Genomic DNA, 20,084 nt, shown 5'->3' with positions numbered 1-20,084 from the left:
TTTCAAGTGGTTATTATCATCTGTTGAGTACCCATTACAAGGAAGCACTATGGAAGTACTTTCCAGTTATTATTTAATTAAACCTGTAAAACAATCCAAGAGCAGAGATTTTCTTATTTTCAATTTGTGAATAAGGAAACCAAAACTCAGCGTTGTTGTAAATTATCCAAGGTTGCATAGCCAACAAATAAAAGAACAAGGATCCACCCCAGTTTGATTTGGCTACAAACTTCATGGGTGCTCCATCTATTATGCCATAAAGCCACACCCCACCACTTGGCAGTGAGCTTGTCCCGAAGGCATGCATTCTTCATCAAGCCCATCTTTCTCTTAATGCCCTCCCTGTCAAGAGCCAAGTATTGAGTCCTATATAGGACATAATTTTAGGTCAATTGTTGTTGTTGTTCTGACTTTTGAAGAGTGTCCCTAAGTCTAGGAAGCCTTGGGAGTCTCAGCCAGTTTGGGGATGGAGGCACTGGAGATAAATCTATGAACTCTGGGAGATTTTCACTCAGGTTTTGCCTTCAGATCAGAGCAGGGAACACTACCAAAAGGAGGATGGTGGAGAGAATTGATGAGTAATATTAAGCAAGATAGCAAAAGGGACTTGCAGGTGACAGGCTTTTTGATATAAAGAGAGTGATGAGTCTCCCTTTGCCCCTGCCCAAGGAAGCTGCTATTCCCCTAAACCAGTGGTTCTCAACCTTCCTAATGCCGCGACCCTTTAATACAGTTCCTCATGTTGTGGTGACCCCCAACCATAAAATCATTTTTGTTGCTACTTCATAACTGTAATTTTGCTACTGTTATGTCTTAGGCATCCCCTGTGAAAGGGTCATTTGACCCCCAAAGGGGTTGAGAACCGCTGCTGAGGAGTCCTCCAGTGCATCTGTGCCTGCCCCACTCCATCCCTCAGCTTTGGATTTGTCCTTTAGGCTGTTCTCCAAGTCGCCCGAAGGTTTATATCTGTGGGATTACTTGTGATCCAAATCGTTGATTTGAGACCAAGCAGCCCTTTCTTTGTCAGCATATTATGCTTGCTGCCACCAAACACAACAGCTTTTTAAAATTATTATTAAAATGTTTGCAAAAGTAACACTTAAAATGAATTTCAGGGCCACTATAGTCCCATCTTTAGAATGACACATATTTGTACATGGAAAAGTGTTGCTCTATTGGCTTCCTTTTTGTCCCAAAAGATGCGTGTGTGTGTGTGTGTGTGTGTGTGTGTCTAGGTGTGAAATTGCTCAGAAGACCTTGGGAGTTTCCTGATTACACCTCTGAAGATAGATGTGTGTGTGTGTGTGTGTGTGTGTGTGTGTGTAGAGGAGCCACTGCCCATGACCCTCTCATTCCACATCTACTCTCTCCTTCATCAGCTTCAGAGAATTGAGTGCAGAATCATCGCAGCATGCATTCTCTGCATCAGAGACATTTCCAAGTAGTGCTCAGATATTTGGGAGTGTCCCTGTTGTCATCTGCACCAACAGCTCCATGGTCCCAAGGTAACCATTATTTCTGGTTATATAAACAGTCACAGAGAGACTACCTAGAGAAAATTAAACAGAAAAATAAGCTGTTGCTCATTTCTCTTTAAATGTTATTTTCTCTCCCAAAAGAAATGCCAATCAAGGCCGTTTGATTCATGGACAGGAAGAGAATGCTCTCTTTTCCATATCTTATCTGTTCTACCAGAAGACAAAAACTAATGAGTGGTCCTAAATGGTTAGCTGATGCTTCTGTATTGACTTGTGGTTTGCAGCCTTACTTCCTTTGCTTTGTGACATCATTTTCCTGTTCATTTCCCACAGTTGCATATGTGGGTTTATGTGATACACAGCAATCCAACAAATGGAAGAAATTATGTACCATGTCAGAGAGCTTTCAGGAATAAAATTTGGAACAAAGGGGTCAATACATGAAGAATCCATAAAGTAAAAAGGGTGATGAGATAACTGATGAGGAATGCTTCTTAGCCTAAGATTAAAGATTCCTGCCCATCAATTGTTTGTGGTAGTTTTATATACCCATGATCTTCATGCTTCCAACACTCACTCCTGGGCTAGTGGGCACGCTGGAATGCTAGACGGAAGATTATCCCACAAAGCCCAGTAGACCAAGAATAAATAGTCACTGAGGAACTCATTCCCATCAGTAGGAGAGAAGAGGGCTTCTTAGAGGTAGGGTGGTTTGAGGGAACCATACAAAATCCAGGAACTTTAGGATACTGGTACAATTTCCATGGAGAGAGAAAAGGTGGGTTTGGGGCTGTTCCATCTGCCCCAAAACCCTTCAGCCTAGAAAATGCTTCCTAACGTAGGTTTGAGTCACTATAAATTCTGTAATCCTTCAAACCCTACCAAGCTAACTCCTGCATTACCTTAAGAGCAGCTTGCAATTTCAGGGGAGTGTCAGAAGTACCCTTTGAGACTTACTCTGAAGATATCTTGAGTTGTACTTTTGCTGACATTTCCCGCTGTGAGGAGCAGTTCTGGTGATCCCTTACTAAATTCTCTGCCACGTTTGTGGTTTCATCTTGATGGTCACAAACAAGGTGCTCTGCAACATTGCACTGCTGTTTGATGTCTAGTTGTTTATGTTCTCCATATACCAGATGCTTCACTTATAGGAAGGAGATACCTATGCTTAGCTAACCACTTGCATTAAGTGGTTATCCATGTAATTGTCACTTAAAATGTATTTGACTATAGAAAAGGGCAATCTCTTTTTAGGAGTCTGAGCTGTAGTTTTCAAAATGGTCCCTGAAATAAGTTAGTTTGCTGTTACATGGCGTCCACAGAGGCTTGAGGGAGCATTGGAGTCCCATGGTGTGCGGCTAAGCGTGATCGTGGAAAGATCCCATGGTTATTAGAAAAGCCACCATTATGCTCTTAGAGAACAGCAGTAAATATGAGAAAATTAAAGATTTAAGTCCCAAGCTACTGGTATATCTAAGTATGTTCAGGGGAGTCCCTTAGTTTTTCAGTGTTCCTGACAGTGTCTGGCATATAAAATGTGCTCAGTAAATATCTGTTGAATGGACGCCAAAGGAATGCTTAGCCCGGCGGAGCCTGGGGTGGGCTTGTTATGTCCAGGGCTGCGATATGCCAGTCTGAAACAGCAAACACTTCCCGTAGCAAAAATTGCTGCCATGAAGGTTTCCTTCAACAGAGTCAGGCTAAGGTGATATATGGGAGGAAAGCTTTGTGACTGCAATGACCTAGCTTTTGACTATGGACTTTCAGAGTTTCAACCTACTCTTCTCTAAAATGGAATAAGGAGACATACAGGGCTGAAGGAAGTATTAAATAGTATTGTAGGTCATCTGAGTTGGAAAAGCATCTAGTTTTACTGCTTAAAGCTGTCCTGAGAATTTTCCATATACTGTTTTGGGCACTTGGAAAAAGCTCAATGTATCTATATCATTTTGAGGTGAAGGATTTCAAGAAAAAAAAAAAAAAGAACATTTATTGAGTACTTTATATATGTATCTATATGGAATTTGTTGCCTCATCAAATGTTCACAATAATCTGTGAGATACTAGTCTGTGAGTAACGTCAATCTGCTGAGGCTCGAGATACCTGAACAACATCCAGCCCGTAAATGATGAAGCCGCAATTGCAGTCCATTCTGTCTGTCTCCCCACCTAGGCTTTGCCCTCGATGAGATGCCGCCCCCCTGCGGGTAGTGTAAATTGGGTGAGAAGAATTTAGAGCTGCTGAGTTTTTCTACTTTGGGCATTCAGTTGATGTAACTTAATTCTCTGCTTGCTTTCAAGAACATCACATGAAAAATGGTCTGGGCAACCTTGTACCTCATGTCTAGTAGCCTATGCAAATAAATCTAAAATCAATTCTTATCTTTAAGAAGTCAGGTAACAACTAACATTCATAATTCACTAATATGATTTTTCTCCCTTTTTAGTTCATTTTTAATTTAACATTTTTTGAAGTACTGATGCAACTGAATTGCATTTTTTCTTTTTCTTTTTATAAGTATAGGTTTCTCTTCTAATAGAAGAGAAAAATTTCCTCTCATGTTTTATGAATGAATGAACCGCCTATGGATAAATATACTATAATGTCCCCTTCAAAACACACACACTCGTGTACCTCTATGTACATGAAGAAGTAATGTTGCTTTTTCCTATGATTATCCCTTTTGGATGAGATGACCCATGACCCCACAAATATGTGAATGATGTATCTGTACATACATGGACATATGCTCCATGAGAATTATTCTTTGTCACCACAGGGGCCCCAGAGCTGTGGCACAGCCATCACCACCACCAGAAACACGTATCTACACCCGACAGTATCACTGCATTTCCTTCCCTTTATGGGGAGCATATTTTGTTTGTTTTAAAAATCTGGAAATATGCCTGCCACCCCTGTGCAGGGCCCATGCTAATCCTCTCTGTCTCCTTCCAGTTGTGGTCTATGTGTGAGCACTGCTGGGAGGGTTTTAATGACGAATGTTCCTATTGGGTCATTAAATGTGAGCTTTGGCATTACTCTGGGCTCAGATTTGTATGAACACTATCTTTTTATTTGTCCTTGTATTTTTCTACATTTTTCTTTGACGGCTAACCAGTCAGAACCAATCAAAGCCGTCTATTTATGGCAGTAACTCTTTTTAAAATTGCTTTTGTGAAAAAGAGCAGACTGGGGATAGGGGCTGAGGCACATCGAAGAGTACGGAGCTGGTTGCAGCTGATTCAGCTTCTCTGACTCGGATGAGTGTGTGAGTCTAGACTTCACCGTCATTGTCAAACACAGTTACAGGTTTGTTTCACCATCATCATAGCCAAACAGTATATAGGCACTATTTGCTCCTGGTAGGACTGCAGGACCACAGCACTCAGCTCAGTGTTCCTGAGAGCTGTTGTGGGGTGTGGGAGTCACCCTGGATCTCGCCCTAAGTCCAGCACAATATGAGGTCAAGGCCCACGAATAAGCTTAGAGTACAAACTGAAACTTCCCAATCTTTCCCCAATCATACAAACGTTTTAAAATGGCAATATTTTATGGCATTTAGATACATAGATAAAGATGCTCTTGGCTTGAGAGCACTGGCCAGGAACTTTGGCTGCTCTACACCCCACACGGCTGCTCGAAGGCCAAAGAGAGCAGAACTCAACATGTGCACCGTGTGTACATGGCACAGCATTGCATTCCTACCTGCGGGTTGAGAAGTGCTGATCTAAATTACTTATACTAATGAGCCCCATGCACACTTACTGACAAAGTCCTATGCCTATGTCATGTTTGAAATATCCCCTCAATTGAGGAATACATTTAAATATTCAACAGGATGCTAACTTCATTGATTGTTCCTGGCAGCTGAGTTGACCCAGAAAGCACATAGAGCCTGGAAGAAAGGGGGAAATCTTACGAAAGAGGTCAAGATCTCAATGTTTCATTACTTCCAAGTGTCCATAAACCACAGACATGCTGTTTTCAAATAACCCAGGTACTTGGTAGGAATATTTCTACTTAGTTATCTGCGATGCTATCAATCTCAGTCGAAAGTAAATCAAATGGCCCACTGGACATGATGGCCTTGGAGGGCTGCTTGGGGGAAGGTAGCTAGATGGTGTTGTTGAGGGGTTTTCAGATTATAGCAGCAAGTACCGATTGCTTTCAATGTTCATGAAACAATGGACTAAGCCACAGCCTGAGTAGAGGCTGCTCCTCAGGATAAATCTAATGCACTTCTCTTTCAAGCTGCAAGGCCGGAGCCATTTCCCCCCAAAAGTTTGCTCTTTTATTTCTCCAGAAGATTTCTTCTCCAGGAAATACCTTGTTCTCTCTTCCATCACATTCTTCCCACATCATGAGGTGATTGCTTCTTAAAAGCACAAATTCTGTAAGATCTGGGACCACGTCTTATGCACTTCTGTATACAGCATCTTGCAAGTACCCAATAAACGATTGAGTGTGGACTATGAAATTTGAGGAATATTTCTGCTCTGTTGGGTGTTCTATTTATCCACTACAAATGATAAACTGGTATGTTACTGACTAGATAGGCTGCCCCAATTTACAAACATTACTTTCCAAAAGTTTATTTTATTAATTCAGCAGTGGAGAGCTAGGAAGGGATTTCTCGGAAAGAGATTTTTATGTGTGGTAGGTAGATTCCCACCCAAACTGTAAAATTTTGTGTAACCGAAAATGTAACCACATCATAAGACTTGTGTAGCAAGCTTGAAATCTGCACTCGGGGGTCAGGGGTCTCATAATGCAGAATTGAAGGGAAAGATCTGTCTTTTCCCATCTCTGTGGGGGTGGCTGTCGGCAGTGTTTTGGAAAAAGAAATATTAGAGACTTTCCCATTTATTGTAGAACATTGTTTTGCCTCATTCTAGGTCTATCTTCTCTCCGAAAGTGCTTCACTTTCACAAACTTTCATATCGTGCAGGATCTGACGCCTGTATTCAGTGTGAAAGAAGCAGATGTAAATGAATCCCACAAGGTGAACGCCTTCTCTGTGAGATGCTGCTCTGTGCAGTGGCCACGGGGGTCAATCCTCTGCTGACTCTTCTTGACTCCCCCAGATTTTGCCTGGCTTTGAGGACCCACAGTTTCACTCGGACTTTCTCGGAAACAGAAGCACCAATGCTGCCTTTAGCCTGGACAGGAGTGGCCCCCTGTGTCGCTCCCGGATCATTTATTTATAAATTGGGAATGTGCAAGTCTGGTACTGTCTGTGCTCGGGAAGGTTGACTAACATTCCCACCCCCGGGCACTGGAATGCCCACTTCTCTAAACCTTCCGCAGGCCTCTGCTGCCACACCCGCCAACAGCCTGGGGGACCTGGGAGCCACCCTGGGGTGGGGAGGCTGGAGTCAATGACACACAGCCGCTTGGCTGTGGTTGCCGGCAGCTTTGCCAAGGGTGTACAGCTGGTTGCCTGTGCGTCGGGAGATTCTGATGCCCCCTGCTGTACCCTGGTTGGCAGGCAGAGCTGTTCCAGTGGGTTTCGAAGGGAGCACAATTGGTCTTTTCTCAGAAGCATCCTTGTTCCCCTGCTCTGGCAGGTCCCGCGCTCAGGTTGTGGTTACGTAAGTGTTAGATACTGAGCCATCTGCCCTCCCCAGGGGCCCGCTGATTTACAAGCGAGGCCACAGTGTTTGGAGCTGTCATAACTTGGATTTCACGTCAGGTTTGAACCTCCAGAATACTCTGTGCTGTGTTCATTTTCTTTCACGGGGCAAGCGTTCCCTGCATTTTATTTTCTGTTATTTTTGCCCGGAGTCTTTGGTTACCGTAAAGGTGTCTAATATCATAGCCGTTTCTTTAACTCTCTTAATCTCTGCACATGAAGATTGTTTTTGCTGCTATTCAGCTGCTCTCTCTACAGCTGCTAGAGCATCTTCAAATGTATGCTTTGATTAAATATTTAAAGGTGTATTCTCAGGGATGGAACAGATTCTCTGCTCAGAGCTATGCAGCAGATTTATCTCCTCTGCCAGCGGGGAGAGGAGTTTGTGAAGTCTGGGAAGTGTCCCCAAGAAGCTAGCAGCGAATGGAGATACCTGAGGTTTGATGTTGGAAGCTTCAGACTGGCCCTCAGCCTAGACCCTTGGGATGCGGCAGTGCTGCGGGCCTGTGAGACTCTGGGGTCAGCACCACACAATGAAAGCAAAATGAATAATGCATGCCGATTTATGGTAAAACGTGTACCTCTGAAAGAAAATGGTAACGTTTAAATTCTTGCAACTCAGGCAAAATCTTTTATTCAGTGAGCAGAGCTCCTGCAATAAACTATGCAAATGAGATAATCTTCTCACGTGTGTGTGTGTGTGTGTGGGGGGGGGGTGCGATGCGACCCCTCCCAGTGTTTTTGGGGGCAGCTGCCTTGTGCTCGGCCTGGTCGTGGAGAGGGGCTCCTTTCAGAAACAGCACACAGAAGGGCCCCGGCCACTCTGCCGGGACATTGAGGGCTGAAGCCAGCCTTGTCAGGGCACATAGTTTTCCCTCTGAACACCCTGGGCCCCCAGAGTGAAGGTGTTATCTTCTAAGGAGGAGAACAGAGCACAAGGGAAAACAGATGCTTTGGGTGGAACAAGAAGGAGCCCCTGGAAAATGCCAAGTCAAGGGGACAGAGCAAGAGAAAAAGATCTTCAACACAAATCATTTATTTAGTCAACCTTAGATGCCACCAGCAACAATACTATCTAAGGGCAAACAAAACAAGGGGTCATGGTAACTGTCTTTGCATCCTCCCAGCTTCTACTCCAATTCGCCTTCCCCTCCCCCTCATCTGAGCATCAGAGGGGCCCTCATGTCCTGGCCAGTCTGGCTCAGCAGTTAGAGCGTCGGCCCGTGGACCAGAGAGTCCAGCATTCGGTTCCTGCTAAGGGCACGTACCTCAGTTGCAGTTTGTCCCTGGCCCCAGTTGGGGTTGTGTGGGTGGCGACCAGTCGATGTGTCTCTCTCACATGGATGTTTCTCTCTCTCTCTTCCCCCCTCTCTCCCTCCCACTCAATCTGGAGATAAATGCAAAAAAATGTCCTCCGGTGAGGATAAAAAAAAAAAAAAAAAGGTCCCTTAGCCAGTGATTGGCCATCAGACTTAAGTCATGTATTGAGCCTGACCTTGTGTTCCAAAACAGAGTGAGTGGATACTTGTGCTGGTTTCTGTACCTGAATTTCCCTGGAAATAGCTGCTGCTTCAGAGACTGCATGTCGCCTCTCTCCTTCACTCCCATAAAGGTGCTTGCTGCCAAACCTTCCTCAAGCTGCCCCCAGAGACCTCTCTGCCGCCTCCCACCCGCCATCACACCGTCGTAGAGCCCCTCTGCATACACCTGCTCTTATGTCCCACTGCGGGATCTGCACCCCCAGACCTCTTACCCCGATACTCACACAAGCAGCTCAAAGTACACCTGTCAGATATTGTCTCTTTGTAAACCATGTCATTGCTTAATTTGGACCTAATTCTATTTCTGCCACTAACTATTATACCATGTTTTAAAGTGTCTTCTGTTCTAAGTGATTAAAGTCCTTTTGAAAAGTGTCAGTATTAAGAGTTCAATACCTTCCATCCCCCGTTTTCATATGTCTTGGGTTTCAAAGCAGTCAGTTGTCTCTTCCTGCAAGGACCTAAAAAACCCTCCTCTGAGATCAAAACTTCTGGTCCACTGGGGATTGGCTCACAACCTGGGCATGTGCCTTGACCAAGAATCAAACCATCTACCTCTTGGTCCCTGGGTCGATGACACTCAACCACTGGGCCACACCTGCCAGGCAAAAGAACAGTTATTTTTACACACAACATATATTCAAACATTGACTCTCACATGTAGATATATGTAAACAAATAACTATCCTCATACTCCTGGCTGCAGTCCACTTGAGGAAGCAGGACTTAGACATGAATTCTGGAGCAATGTAAGGGTGTTAATCTAGGTGTTGAATCGCATGGTACTGTCCATAAGAAACCTAGAAGTACAGAAAAGTATGAGCAAAACGAAGGCAGTGTCATGACCATGTGGTCTTTGAGGACTAGAAAGATTTGGGAGAAGAACAGAAAAGAGGGCATGTTGCGGAGAGGAACACGCAAATAGTGACATAAAAAAAAGCTGGGATATGCTTTTGGGGGAAAGAGAGAGCTTTTAGGAGATCGGCTGACAGATACATGGGAGGCAGCGATGGAAATGAGGTTAAGTAGGGTGAGTCTCTGTTACGAGGGGTCTTAACACCCAGATGTCGGGACCTGAACTATAGATGCAGGGCATCGGGATCTGGTGCTCAAAATGTTCATGGAAAACAGAGTCTAAAGGATCTAGAGTCTTAGGAAGAGCTGGGAGGTACAGAACTAAAAGATAACAAGGCACTTGTCCAGTGACCTTTTTTTCGTTAATAAGGGATTAGAAAATTGTCTCGTTCTTTAACTCCTCTTTGTTGTTTCTAAACTGAGAGCTTACATATGATTAGAGTAAGTTAAATACAAGGAGGGTCATAAGTGGGCAGTTTACATATTTACAGATAAATAGTCCTTACCTTTATCCCCTCCATGTTTTAAGTACTGCAGGCAGAAGGAGTTATGGTAAGGCAGGTTCGAGTCCCCATTTGGCTCCATTGTACCACAAACCAATGATTAAAGAGATGCCTTGTAGATATTGCAGGTTCGGTTCCAGACCACCACAGAAAAATGAGTCACGTGACTTCTTTGGTTTCCAAGTGCATATGAAAGTTATGTTTTCACTATACTGTAGTCTATTAAGTGTGCTATAGCATTATGTCTGAAAAACAACGTACATACTTTAATTTAAAAAATACGTAATTGCTAAAAATGCTAGCCATCATCTTAGATTTCAGCAAGTCCTAATCTTTTTGCTCATGGAGGGTCTTGTCCTGATAGTGATGAAAATGCCTATCTGTGAAGTGTGATACATTGAGGTATGCATGTACTAAACCCTCCTTCTTCCTAATGATATTCTTTCTCCTTATATTTCTCCAGGAGTAGGGATCATACATTGAGTATTTTGTGCCCATCTCAGCCTATCAATAACCACTATTGTGACTGGACCAGCCCTTGTGGTTCTTGTTATGATCGTAAAATACCCTTCAGGAATAACCATGAGGGAACTTTAAAGAAATATAGGTTTGTTACTTACAGGGTGTGGAAATTACACAGCACACCTGGGGCCACACATTGAGATCACAGGGTGGGAGGGGGTGGCGGGGGGGGGGGGGGAGAAAGAGAGAGAGAGAGATGGAGAGAGAGAGACCACAGGCTTGGGGTTCTGCTTTTATTGGATTCAAGGGTTTGTGAGATCACTCTTTATTGGTGAATTGAAAACACAAGAGTGGGAATTTAAAGTGGAAGACAAAACACAAAGGGCCTAAATGGTCAGGTATTGGAATAACCAAGAACTTGACAACAAAGGCACTTCGGGGAGGTGGCCTGGTTCTTTATCTAGTGGTGTGGCTGGCAATGCATTACAGTCTTTCAAGTGGATGCCTCTTTGAAGTGAATTACTTGGCAATCAAAGCTGAAGTCAGGCACCTGCATTATAGACAAGAATAAAGAACTTGGTCAGGGCTCACATGACAGCGAACCAGCCTCATAAATGAGCTGAAAGAAGTGAAATGAACTAGTGCAATGGCTTAAGAAAAACTATTGTCAAAAATACAATTCTTCAGAATATAGGAAATAGAAAACCTTAATAAATATTGACTTAAAATTATTTCATCAAGATGTTGCATGCATATTCTTATGTTGCCAGTCAGTGTTTATTTTTAAAAGATTTTGGAATTCTGTTCTTGAAAAACAGTTTTCAGAATGGTATTCTTTCTCATTACCTCTTAAAAATGGTACAGTTTTCTTACATAATAGCTTTTGTCGGCAATAATATGATACACATTTTGAAGAACTTTTCATTGATTGTAAGATTGTAAGGACCAGTAATTGAATCAATATAGGGATGAAAGATAGGCATATGAGAAAGGCAACACATCTTGGATGATCAGGACAATGAATATTAAGGAAATTGGGGAGAGAAATGATATTATGAGTACTGGATTGGTCTTGGTTACACTAAATTAGCAGCAATGTCAGGAAACAAAGCGGAAGTGCTCAGGAGGCAAGTGTGTGACTCTAGAATGGCCATTCTTGATTTACAGTGTGCCTCATGGGACACGTGAACAATATCACAGAGAGAACCGATAAGCAGGGGGAGTCTGCCAGAGTCCCTCCTAAAGGTTCTCAATTAGACTCAATGACCTGCCATATGCCATTGCCAAGGAGATTGAAGTTTCAGAATGTTTCCAGAGTGGAATGTGAACATGTAGAAAAAACAAGGGCAAGAAGTTCGAGGATCCATATTTTCAAAGTGGTGAGGGGAATGAGTAGCGAGGTGGGTTTAGATTTAGCCTTCAAAAGTCCCCATTAATGTACTTGTGTAAGGACAGAAGGACAGAAATCTGAGGATGGAAGGACACTTGATCTGGTGAGGAGATGTCAGCTCAAATATCAGTATGAGAAGATTGAGGTTGATATATGTTTGAAATTAGAAATGCTGAATTTATGAACTTATGTTTGACTTTATGTTAAGAGGGGTTTAGGACTTATAATTTGGGAGTGACTCCAGTCCATTCAAGAAATAATTTTAAAACTTGGAATTTAGCCTATCTAGTCTAAGAAAATAAACAAAAGATATTATTAAATTACAAGAATCAAAGCCAATATTTCCGTAGCTATGATGTAGTGTAGGGAACGAAGGTTAAGATCCTAATGTTTGAATGATGAAGACCAGCTCCTAGCTGAATACCAGAGAGCAGCACTGCCTCATTGAATCTACCTTCTCATCTTTTCTCTCTAGAACCAATTTGCTCAAAATAGCATAGCTGTTGAGAGTGGGACCAAAGCCCAGATGATCTAGTTCTGAAACATCAGTATCAGTTTGAGTCCCTTGTTTTCATCCGTAGATCACATTGAGCATCTGCATCTGAACTTGTCTGCCATCATTCTGTCCCTTTTCAAAGCAGAAACTGGAGGTGTTAATATTCCCTTCATGGATATCAGATCAGCTATATTAATTCAAATTTGTAACTTCAAGTTCAGTGATGTGTATCTATTAAATTAATAATTGACCTTGCCTGGCCGGTATTGCTCAGGGGCTGAAAATCGACCCATGCACCAAGAGGTCGCAGTTTTGATTCCCAGTCAGGGTACATGCCCAGGTTGTGCATCCAATCCCCAGGGCGGATATGCAGGAGGCGGCCAATCAGTGTTCTCTCTCATTAATGTTTCTCTCTCTCCCTCTCCCTTCCTCTCTCTCTAAAAATCAATAGGGAAAAATAATAATAATTGACCTTCAACCATCTATGAAAGAAGGCAAATACAGGCAGAAAAATAAAAAAGCTTTATTCCCAGTGCCAAAGTCTAAGCGAAAATTTGGAAATAGCATGAAAGGGAGTTCAGCAGCTAACTTGGGGCATCTTCAGGTAGATTACATGAAATAACATAGAGTGCCTCATCTCCTTTCACCTTACACATGCATGGATTCTTATCAGGCTTTGTATTTGTAAGTGATTAGTGAACTAGTGAGTGACATATATCTTTCATTCCATAATCCGAGAAGGTGTAGGTAAAGGAATGGGCTTTTGGTTAAAGTAATGGATCAATACTTGTCCTGGTCAGAAAGAGTTCATGCAAAGAGGCTGTTCAGGTTAGTTTCCTCAAAGAATTGGTAGAATTAAAGGGGGGAAAAGTTAAGAAGCACCCTTGCGTGATATCACGGTTCCTAGATCTGAGGGACAAAGAGAGGGGCAAGTTAACAGAACCTAAAGAAGGTACAATAGTTACTTAGTTGTAAAGGAGACCTGCAGTCTTCAGTAAACAAACAGGAAGGACAAAAACCCTTAAGCAATTCTAGTGATGACTGAGCAGTGCTGGGGCCAAGGAAACATAGCCACTCACCCTGATCTTGCTTTCCTTTCTCATCAGACCTCCCACCAGCGCCTCTCCTGGCTGAACCAATCAGAACCAGGTGACAGGGAGCCTCTGCTGCAGACAGGGGGTCGGCTTCCCAGGGCACCAAGAGCAGGTGGGGGGAGTGGATCTGAGAGGCAAACAGAAAGTGTCCCGTGCAGATGATGACCGAGAGTGAGGTTAAGGAAAAGTCATCTTTTTGTGGTCCAGGTCTGGTTATAGCTGATGGAAACATGTTTGATATTTATTCTCTGAATTAAAGCCCCTTGAGAGCAGAAGCTTCTGTTAATAATACCCTCAGAGTCTGAAGAGTGAACTTCACTGTCCAAATCTAGAATCTGGGCTGTGATGACCATTTCAATCATAGCTCATACGTTAAGGGCCCTGGGCCAAGGCTTATGGGGCACCCAGAGGGGGATAAACAGGTCAGTGGTTTTTACTTTTCTAGAGAAACGACCATGAGGGTGAAGTAGACGAAATCAGTGAAGAGGGGGAGGTTAGTTCATGGTCGGTGAACTTCTTTAGGGTACTGGAAACATAAAGAGAGCGCAAAAGTTTTTTGCAAATGAGTTGGCAATGTTTCCCTAAAACCAATTAAATGTAGCTCAGATTGAAACTGATTGTGAACAGTGTTTTTCTCATTTTAAATCAAGGGTTTGAGGTTCATTTGTGAAAAATCAATGTAACCACATTTATCCTTGGCCTAGTATTGAGAGAAAAAAAAGTTGCAGTAGAAATGATTTTAGTCTTCTGAAGCTGTGGGTAATATGAGTGATACTGACTGGATGGAAATTTCAGGTTAAGTGTATGAAATGCAGTTCAATAATGATGTGGAACTGGGGGTGGGAGGGCAAGGTGCATTTAATCTAAAGGCACATAGGTAATTGACGTGCAGAAAATATGACTGTGTTCCAGTAAACGATGTGACCCTGAGAGGGTGTTGGGATGGGCTTGTTCTCACAGCGCAGCACGCCGGCAGCGGGGAGACAGGGGACCAGGCCAGCAACGATGACAGCGAGCCTTGCACAAGCCAGCCCCGCAAAGCGCTCCCCCTTCTGTTTTCCTACTCCTGAGAAATGGCTTCAAGCGTTCATTTGAAATTTGTCTCTTAATCTGTTTTCCACTGATGGCAGCCACTGAGAAAAATTTTTAGCTGGAAAAAGTCAAGTTAAGTCAAATCAGTTTTGTGCGCAGCAAGCATACAAATTGACTATTTTTTTTAAAAAAATCAGAACTTAACCATATGCTTTGAATTCAGAATTGGGATGACATACTGAAAGGCTGCCTTATCCTTAAAACACCCTTTGTGTGTGCATTGCATGTATGCGTGCATGGTAGGTATGTGCATGTGTGCTAAGGTTATGCATGCGTGGGTGTGGGTGTGTTGTATGTGCACATGTGGTGTGTATGTGTGTGTGCATGGGTGTGCGTGTGCCCATGTGTTGGACTGTTCTCTCAGCATGCTGCCTCACAGATGACCTCAACAGGACGAGTGCAGTGGGTGACAGTTACCACGGCGTCCTCGACCATCCACCATAGAGATAATTTCTTAAGGAAACTGGAGAGACAGGCTCACTCTAAATATGCTCTGAGGGAATATGTACAGACCCCATAAATCAAAGAAAAGATTTCAACAAAATATCTTCAATAAATAACACTTGAATAAATATGATCTTTTCAAACAAAAATATGGGGCTGAATAGTATTCCTTGAAGCATAAAAATATTCAGCACTAGCTACTGTACGTGTATGAGAAAATATTCTACGGACTTGCTATGAATACAAGGAAAAAAATAAAATGAGACCACACACACACACACACACACACACACACACACACACCTCCAGGTAGTTGGCTGAATTCAACTTAGAAGTGACTGCTTCACATTGTCTCAGTCGCAGGCAGATGTATTCACACTGTGAAAGTTTTCTGGTGTTTTGTTGTGTTATGATTTTTAGTAGTGTGTACATACTGAACCCTGGTGTTCTCACTTGGGTTGAAGCCCAAAAGTGTGTGACCATCTTTGAGGCCTCAGTGAGCCCTGGATCTAGAAGAGGAGACCCTGTCACAGCCCTTCCCCAGACCCAGTCAGTGTGCTTGGTTTCAGATGGCAAAACTGAGGCAGAGAAAAGGGATCCATGGGGATGCTGAGGGAGCCATTCGGGGATGTCACTTTATGTTGTAATCAAGAAATGCCATGTCATGAGACCCCAACCCCAATTCGACCTTGATTTAGGGACACCAACTATAGTGCTTATAGTTTCTAGGAACCACAGTATATTTTCCTTAAAATGCAGGTGTGTCTTTTTCTCACGTCTGTACACATGTTATAGGTGAGTGAGTGGTCATGTAACCTTTCCTGTGACAACCTTGAGGCAGAAACATGTGCTCCAAGGTTTTGGTATCTCATCCAATGACATCTCACAGATGTTGCATCAATGTGAGGAGACTGTTTGGGGCAATGCCTTACCTGGGTGCTGTTCTGAGAACCTCAATTCTCAGCCACACTGAACAATCAGAGCTGCCTGGTCAGAGATGCTGACAGCCAAAGGCAACTGGTCTGGGGTCCCAGCCATCCAGGGCCCAAACAGTCTTTCTGCTTCTAAGTTTGTTGAGTTGAACTCTTCATAAGCTTTATGAACGTCTCCATTGCCTACAGGGCAATGAGTGACTGGCCACTTGTATGTTTCTTTGGAGATCAGTGTCCCCCTTCTATATGTATAGTGAGAAACACTGACAGATGAATAGTGCTCTGCAAATAGACTAAAAGTGTCATTGTGAAGAGACCTGAACTGACTTGAAGACACCTGCAGTTCCTCTAGCTTCATGATGTCTCCCTGTATTCTGATGTTTCAAGAGACAATGAAAACATAGAACACCTTTGCTCACCCACATTCCAAACACCCTTGATTCTAAAGGCCTGGGTGACTCACTCATATGCAGAAATGTTAATAAACTACCATGCATTCCAACCATCCAATAATATTGAACTTGAGTATGAAGATCTAGACTTTGATTCTATATCCATCAGAATAGGCATGATACCAAAGTTCATTTGTCAGTAAACTGCGTGTCCATCATGATCTGGCAAGAGGGTTCTCTTCATTAGACTCTTAGAACGCTGGGACGATGAAGACCCCATCTCACCACGTGTTTACACCAGGCATAAGTAGGAAAAAAAGAAGGTACCAAACGACGTGCTGGTACTTAAAGCTTTGGACCAAATATCACACATATTTCTTCTGCTTACATTTCATTAGCTAAACAAATCTCATGGGTATGACTGAAATCTTATATAGTTAGGGATACCAAATACTTATGAGCAGTCATATAGTATACCACTAGCTGCATGGCCCCATTAGCAGAAAGAAGGCATTCATTCATTCAACAAACAATTTTGAGCACCTATCAGGGTTAGGACAGTTTGAGGCTCTTATAATACAGCAAAGAACAAAATGCAAAGATCCCTGCCCTTACAAAGTTTATATTTTAGTGGGAAGAGAAAGATAATACCCAGTGAAAATAATGAATATATAAAATATATTGTTTGTGAAAAGATGATGAGTGCTATGGAAACATAACTTGGTTGGGGTGGGGAGGTAGCCTATGATTGGAAAAGCCAGAGGAAGAGAAATGGCCACTGTAAATAGAACTGTCATGGCAGGACCCACTAAGTAAATAAGGCTTGAGAAGAGGCTTAAAGATGAGCGTATAGGGCCCCCACGTTTTCATTTCGAGTGAGTTTGGAAACCACTGATGGGCTTTGAGGAGAGGACTGACACGACTAATACGACTTCTATTTTAAAAGGAATAGCTTTGCCTGGCCAGTGTGGCTCAGCGTTTTAGCATTGACTCATGCACAAAGAGGTCGCCGGTTCGATTCCCGGTCAGGGCACATGCTCAGGTTGTGGGCCAGATCCCCAGTGGGGGGCATGTGGGAGGTGGCCATTCAATGTTCTCTCGATGTTTCTATCTCTTCCTCTTTCTTCCTCTCTCTCTAAAAAAATCAATAAAGAAGAAAATAAAAGAAATGGCTCTGCTGAGCATAGACTATGAGGTGCAGGTTGAAAGCAAGGAGACATGTTAGAAAGCTATTCCAGGAACCCAGGTGAGCTATGATGGCAGCTCAGACCAGGGTGACATCATTGGAGGTTGTGAGAAGTGGTCAGAGTCTGGATATTCCCTGGAAAGTAAGGTTGATGGGTTCTGGGAAGGAGTGAATACGGGGTGTCAGAAACAAGTTTTGTTCTGAGTTAGCGGATTGTTAAAGTTGGAGCAGACTTCAGGAAGGTTGAATAACTCAGTTCTGTACATGCTAAGCTTAAGATATGTAGTAGATGTCCTGTGGAGATATTGAGTAGGGAGTTGAGTATATATATCTGGAGTTCAGCGGACAGATTGGAGTTAGAGATATAAACTTAGAGGTTGTCAAATTGTAGATAGTATTTAAAGCAACGGGATTGGATTGGATGGATACGAGTATAAATAATGAAGAGTAGAATATCGTGGACTGACTCCTGCAACACTACACAATTAAAGGACTTTGTTGAGATTTCTAGACCCAGTGTAAATCCACCACAGTGCTAATTTAGTTCTTGTGAGTTTTTGTTTCTTTAGATATCCTGTATTTGTATCCTATAGAAAAATAAATTTTCAACTGAATGGACTTCTTGAATAGAAAATGTTTATTCCCTGCCTTCATGTGGAAATTAGGTTTTAAACCAATTCACAAATTTTGAAATGAGATCTGTGCCTAGGTGCTGAGGATAAAAAAGGTGAGCTAAGAGTCCTCATTCAGGTCTTCCACGTACAGAGTGTATTTGTGTTCGTGATGGAGGACCAGAGAGGGAACTGGCCCCTCCCCCTCTGCTCCCCGTCTCAGGCATCGAGTCCGTCATCTACCAAGGTTTTCTTCTTTATACTTGCCTGTCTCCTACCCCAACATCCACTGTGGCCAAATTCTGTAGATCTTAGATAGCAATTCCAGCTTTTTAAATAAGATTTTGTGCGAATGCGGTTATAAGACAAAGAAATATCAAAAGACTGTTAACTGGCCTGGGGAAATGATGTTTCTGTGGCATTCCTGGGCTGGGGCCGGGACAGCCCCGCCTCATTTCCAGGCCTCTACTTGTTCCTATTCCAAATGCTCTGCCAGGGTCCTTCTCTTCTGAAGACTCGAACTCTCCCCAGACAAGGACCAATCCACCTGTAAGACATAGAAACAGCCCAGGCTCTCCAGTTAGTAATGTTGAAGATTGAAAAAGTTCCCAAACCCAAGGAAGATTAGATAGACTAAAGCACATGCTCATCAGATATAAGCAGAGTCAGGATTTGAGCTCACATATGTCCTCTTCCTAGTCAACATTCTTCCCAGCAACCACGCATCGCGAATTCCTCCACGCTGCGCCGCGGGTTACCATGTGCACACCACGGGGAAGCCATCGCTTCATGCTACATTGTCTGTAGAGCTCAGATGGGAAGTCTGAACTCTGGATCCTGGCTTCCTGTGGAGCGACTGCAGTGTTATCAGGATACAATTGGTTCTCTTTAGTATAGAAAACAATGCTGAATTTCTTGCTGGGGTGTAACATGAGATTTTATTCCAGCCAGAGGAGTATAGAAAATCTCTTCTGTCGGTTGATGTGTCAGCATCAGGATACACATGAGCTGTAAAGACAAGCAGATGTGGTGCGAAAGCCAGGCTGGCCTCAACCTGTCTCACCCAGTCTTCTGGGAGAATGGCCTTTCTGGTCAGAAATCTGAAAATGATCGGAAATTTTACCATTCTTTTATCTAGACGAGAGTTTGCAAAGTGAAAGCCAGAGACTTTGCACGTAAATCTTTTCTTGGTTTTCAATGTGCTTTCTAAAATACTATTTACTTATCTGACACCTTTTAAAACTCATGTCCTTGAGAAAGAAATTAAGCCCTACGCTTTGCCCTGGTCCTCACCACACCCCGATGCCTTACCCTGACCTTGCAGCACTTGCCTAGGATCTGTGGGCATCTTCATTTACGGCCCCTGGCCCAGGTCTAATGATTTCTTAGATGCCATGAGTTTCTTGACTTTATAGCTGTAGTGCTGAATACCCAAAGGGTTCCAAATGCAAAAGCCCTATCATTTTCTGTCCCTTTAAAAAAACACACAAAAAACAAGAAGCCAAGACTTTAGTCTATAACATATTTATACTATACTCAAACAGGTTAATTATATTATAGCCTAAGGAGATATCTGGGAGACAGAGAAATACTTTTGTGACTTAACTAGAATGCAAATTGTAAAGCTTTGAAAGGTTTTTGATAATTACCCTCAGAGAACACCTACTTCTCTGCCTGAGCGGTGTTATATGCCATTCAAACTGAAGGATGTAGATGTGAGGATAATATTTAATTCATTTCTCCCGTTTCCATGTCTTTGGGGCTTTTGTGCTAACACTTAGCTGTGATGCCAACAAACACCAACTTGAAGCTTCCAAAGGTTTTCTTTGTTCTTCTTCTCTCTCTCTCTCTTCAGAAACGTCCCTCTCCCTTTTGTACATGTTGAGAGTAAACCTGAAGCGAACACTTTAAATCTCCTTTAGCAAGAGCTCAATTTCTTTCCTGATAGTGTGGCTGGCCTCAACTGGGCTCCTGA

The 20,084-nt window shown here is 42.9% G+C and overlaps 1 pseudogene; it reads right to left on the bottom strand.

Moving 5' to 3' along the window:
- Window positions 1-4,356: 4,356 nt before the first annotated feature.
- LOC118622090 lies at window positions 4,357-4,455 on the bottom strand (annotated as a pseudogene).
- Between the last annotated feature and the right edge of the window lie 15,629 nt (window positions 4,456-20,084).

Source organism: Molossus molossus, unplaced genomic scaffold (assembly GCF_014108415.1).
Source record: "Molossus molossus isolate mMolMol1 unplaced genomic scaffold, mMolMol1.p scaffold_m16_p_8, whole genome shotgun sequence".
In the NCBI taxonomy this organism is placed as follows: domain Eukaryota; kingdom Metazoa; phylum Chordata; class Mammalia; order Chiroptera; family Molossidae; genus Molossus; species Molossus molossus.
The sequence above is the reverse complement of the archived record's forward strand: the minus strand, read 5'-3'. Positions and strand labels throughout refer to the sequence as shown.